Below are 5,703 nucleotides of genomic sequence, written 5' to 3' on the forward strand. Positions count from 1 at the left end.
CAGTGTCAGAGAGACACTGGGCAGAAACATCCTTCAGACGGGGCTTGAGACTGGACAGCCGTATCAATTGTAACTGTCTTAAATGAGCCCAGCTACTGCATTACTCTGGAATTAACGGCTCCGATTTATGCCTGCCTCTTTCTCACTGCTTCCCCCCCGCAGCTGACGCAGAGAAACAAATAATTGAATTGGTACAAGTACATAAACCATTCCAATGGCTAATGTAACATTCCTAACTGGTTTAAGGAAGTCAGGGCCATGAACAAAAGAGTGGTTATATAATAAAAGAAGAATACTGCAATGCTCTCTCTCTCTCTCTCCTGGTTCTCCTATTCCTTTGTATTAATTGGAGGGGCAGTTGGACCATCTGCCCGGCTTTATGTTTGTGTTTACTGGTGTTGGAGCTGGTTGTGATACTGGTCTGTCTGCTATGCTGAGCTCTAGGGAGGGGAAGCATGGTGAAAACAGTGTACTTTTAAAGAGAGACAATGTGACCTAACCATAACTACTTCAACTGGTTGACCAATTCTTCCACTCCCCCAGGCCGCCGTCATCAAAGGCAGGAATAGATGGACCTGGTGTATGTTTCACTGTAGCGTATTGCAAAATGTCTTATATGCAGAATGTAAACTGTGTTTTTTAGCATCTGGCTCTTTATTTCAGTAATATTACACCATCCACCTATCGTATCAAAGCGTGGAACATCGCAGTCTATGGAGTGTAATGGCACTCTGGAGTCAGTGCCAGCTGCTGCTAAAGCAACACCGAAAAGACAGCATCAGTGATGGAGAGAGAAAGAGAGAGAGAGAGAGAGAGAGAGAGAGAGAGAGAGAAGCCATTAAAATACTGGCCAAATACTCTTAGTGAGCTCATGACAGTAAACGAATGGGACCCTTTTGAAGTGAATTAGTGTTTACTGAAACTTATGATGTTAGTTAAGAATCATCATCCTGTTACAGTCTATGGCGCTAATTCAATTATAACTATACCTCATAAAAGAATGTGTTTGGTTTCCCAATTTATGTCTTTTTAGGCGCTGTGATTCATTTTTTAGGCACTGTGATTACACGTTTGGTATTGGTTCTTATTTGTGAACTCCGACATCCGACATAAAGGAAAGTGGAAAAGGGTTTACCTTATCTGTGGCATTCATTTGATAAAATACTGTTTGTAAACCTATACAAACATCAGATATTGTTGTAATATTGGTAAAGCGCTTTTCCTGACACTGTCATTCTTTGAAGAAAATGTCTGGGACTACAACAGATAAATAACAAGAGAGCACAACATAGGGTGGGGTGGGGGGTGATGGTTAGGGGTGTCTTGTTTTGACACAAAGATTAATTTACAAGTTTCTTTTTCCTGAAAAGAAAAAGAAAAAAAAAAGATTGAGTGATAGAATGAAAAGAGAGAGAGATGAGACAGTCCTTTGATATGTATCAAGCTGAAACTCACTCTAGATCTCTCCCAGGACCCAAGTCGTGACAATTATCTCAGGTTGACATGCTTTCCATAGGCAAGTGGCCAAAGTTTAACTCCAGTCAAAATATCTGTGTCAGCTAACAAGCTTGTTCCCTCTTGACAGACCTGAAAAAAGGGAGGCAGAGGCTTTGAGACACAGACAAAAGAAGAAAGGAATAGAAGGAGGGAAAAAGGGGAGAGAAAAACAGATAGCATACCCCTGTATAACCCCTTAAAAAAAGGAAAGAGAGAGAGAGAGAGAGAGAGAGAGAGAGGCTGCCTGGAGTTTGTTGTAGAAAATGGCATGAGAGAAAGGACGTGATCAAGGTGTTGTATAGATAACTCCTGAAATGGCCTCTGTTCGCCTACACTGAATGCAGAGCCTGGGAGGAAAGGCCTTGTGGGTAAACTCTGCTTTTGTTGGTCATTAATGACCTGCTTTGACTGGACGGCCTATTCTGCTTTTTCTCACACCTTACACTCTTTCGCCCACAGTCACAGTAGCTCCTAGCTCCCATCGCTATATCTTTCATTCTTTTTTTCTCTTTCAGTCTCTCTCTCTCTCTTTCTCTCTCTCTTTTCCCCTCAAAATACTGTCTTATAGGAGCTTCTGCAATACAATGGGCATCTAAACTCATTAAGTAAATTCAGGGACAGCCATTAACAAATGGTTTGTCTTGGGCCAGAGATATCAACTTTAATTAGGTGACAGTTTTTGACAGGGTGCAAAAACAAAAGGCAAGCCCCCATGTTTGAAAAGGGCCCAGGTCCCGCTACGGGCCCCACGTTAGCCCACTGCTGTGTGCTAATGACCGAGGACTCCCAACACACACACACTCACACACACACACACACATGCACACACGCACACACGCCCAGCTCCAGGGGAAGACAAGGAGGAAGGGCTTTAACCCAGACAAAGGCCTGTCCTCTCTAGGGCGTCCTGTTCTCCTCACCAGGTGATTCCGTGGCCTCATTACGAGACAATGAAGCCCAGAGACACAGAGACTGTAAACACTTGAACACTGAGACTGAATGAAACAGGGCCACACAGGTGGCCGGCCCCTGCCGCCTTCTTCAAGAATACTCATAAAATATATCACACTCATACATGTGTCTGTATATATATATATATATATATATATATATATATATATGTGTGTGTGTGTGTGTGTGTGTGTGTGTGTGTGTATACAATGAGAGAGAGAGAGAGAGAGAGAGAGAGAGAGGAGAAGTGTAATGTATAAGGTGTAGAAGATATGTGCAAGATAAGATTAAACTCACTACTCAGCTAAATATTTCTTATTTCATTTCATGAGAAATGTTTGTTATTCAGATGTGATGCGTCTTATGTCTGTTTTTTGAATCCTGTCTCTTTGGGAACAGTGTGGGAGACCTGTGATTTCAGTGTCACGGAATCACTGACTCAGTCAAACAGACCCCACCCCATCATCAAACATCTCCACTACACTGTTTCTTTAATAAAACTATTTCTGTATGTGCTAAAAGCAAATCACAATCCTGAACTAGTACAATTTTTGTCTGAATAATTTCATCATTTTGTAATAAATTCATGTGTTTAATATAAAAAAATACAGAGATAATTTTAAAGTCTCAAATGGTGTTTCCAGATAAACCAAGAAATGACTAAATGAGCAGCAGTCTGGCCTGATTTACTTAGGTGTACAAAAGTAAGAAAATAAGTCAAAGCTATCTCATTCTGAGAAATTGTGTTCTGGTGATCCAAGAGAGAGGAGAGCTCTGCATGTGGAGTGGAGTAATCATGTATGGGTAAAATACGTCTAAACGTGTCTCCACTCTTTTAAACCAAGAGCATGTCGCATCAGTGTGTGTCGGCTGATGGAAATGAGTCTGCTCTTTCTGCGTATGACAGACAGCTGGATCTGGCAACCCTGTTCAGCCTCAGACAGATTCCCCACACAGGGGACTGACTACGCCTGTCAAACTCCTACAGTCCCACACTTAGAGCTGACCTTTTCTTGGCCCTGGAATCAGTCCTGTCCACTGTGTGTGTGTGTGTGTGTGTGTGTGTGTGTGTGTGTGTGTGTGTACGTGCAGGACAGGCCCTGTCAAATGCTCGGCACCAGGAATTGGACTCAGACGGATGAGGTTAATCCTGCTATGCATCCTGGGAGATCACCGCCACAAGCTCGACATTGTAAACCACTATACACACACACACACACACACATACACACACATACACACCCCCCCACCCCCCGCCCGCTCCAGTAGGAACAGAACAGGTGCCAGGTGGCATTCAAGCTCCAGCTGTCTCAGACGAATGGATTTCCTCTCCCTCTCTCTCACTCTCTCTCTCTCTCCCTCTGTCTCTCGCTCTCCCTCTCTCCCTCTCTCTCTCTGTGCTGATGCCCTCTGTTCCCCCCAGTGTAACGGGGGATATTCATTCTCTGAGCTGCAATGCTACATTCAGACATTCCTAATGGCTTACGGACCCATAACCCTTTTACCCAACCTCTCCCAGGAGACTAATTACCAACAGGTGGAGGGTAATATCACGCCGTGCCTGCTTTTCAAACACCAAACCAGTAAAGAAATTCTACGCATGTAATATTTAGTTTCCATTCAGATAGATAATCACGGTGCTATTAGAGGCGATTTTGAACCATCGTCGCTGTCAGTCAGTTGCTAATATTCTTCTTCAGATCATATGCTATTAAAAAGATTGGTATTTTTAGCATAGGTAAACTGGTATTTTTAACAAAGGCAAACTGTTGTTTTTGTTGTTCTCCCACTTTATAGAAATGTGAGTTTTTTACCACCTGACAGACCCGCAATGGCTAGTTGATAATTATGACAATTGTTTTGTCTCTTTTACCTATTTGACAGTCATCTCGCTTTCGCCAGCTATAAAGATGTCCAGTTACCACAGGAGTCGTTCTCTCTTTCACACTGAAGCAATGCACTGGTGGTGTGACTGTGTGATTTGTGCCAGTTGTAGAGCACCATAGAACTGGCTTTACCTAGCGCTGCTGCCGTAATTTAAGATCTGCTAGCCCTTCAGTACAGAAAGCCATCATAACCTGTCTCTTCCCATTTAGTTTAACCTACAACCACCCTGGCTCTGCTCCGACTGTGTGTGTGTGTGTGTGTGTGTGTGTGTGTGTGTGGCTGCCCCTCCTGCACTTTATTACTCTGCCTGACTCCTGAAATTCTGTTTGCAATTTAAGCCACAAATTAGAAGCGTAAGTCATCTGTTTTCTATAGTCCTCTGACAGCAGTAGAGCCCAGGGCCTGTGGCTCTGCCTGGGCTGGAGGACTCTCTCTCTCTCTCTCTCTATCTCTTTCTCTCTCTCTCTCTCTCTCTCTCTCTCTCTCTCTCTCTCTCTCCGCCTCTGTAACACACTTCACAACAGTCCCAGAGTCAGAGAGTAAAGCTCAAATCAAGTCTAATATCTCCCTAATGAAAGAAGACAAACTCACTTACAGGCAGAGACAGGGAAATGAGAGATGATCTGACCTCACCCAGGGCCTGTATGGATGTGTCTGTACCAGTGAGAGAGCAGTCAGATGCCCGAGAGCCTGCCCCAAAACACTTCAACACCTATAGTCTCAACTCACTCAAAGCACCAGCTAAGATACAATACAATGCACTGTCACTGTGATTTAAGAAGAATGGTAGAAGAGAAAGGGGCAGGAAATGAAAAATAAGTGGAAAGAAAATATTAAAAAGTTAATGAATAGTTGATCTGAAGTGAGATGATACTTTTGTTTGTTTGTTTTTGAATAATATCATTTTCACTGGACAAATTCACTTTGTGATGCAGTCCACAATAAAACGGTACTATGATAAAATCTCAGCGCATTTCTTCAGTGAGTTCACACCAGAGGAACAAACAGGTCCTGATGTGTCCAATCAGCAGTGAGCTCCACTGTCCTCATTAATACCAGTAGAGTGTTTATGAAGTCCCTGCTCTTCAGACCTGATTAAAGTAGTGCCCTTCCCAAATGCTTAGCTCCTGGAGCGGGTGAGGAAGGGGGTGGAAGAAAAGACAAGAAATGAGCGTCAAATTTTAACTTAAACAATAAAAGGTGATGTGAATGCACATCATCTTACAAAACTCTTAGGACATTCCTCTTTTTATGGCAATGATTATTGTCAAAACATATTTCTGAAATCAATTTTTTGATGAATATTCCAACATTAGACATGTAGTCACACCGAATACATCTGGAGTATCATGTAGGCTCTCTCTCTCT

This window comes from Chanos chanos, chromosome 4 (assembly GCF_902362185.1).
Source record: "Chanos chanos chromosome 4, fChaCha1.1, whole genome shotgun sequence".
Classification (NCBI taxonomy): Eukaryota; Metazoa; Chordata; class Actinopteri; order Gonorynchiformes; family Chanidae; genus Chanos; species Chanos chanos.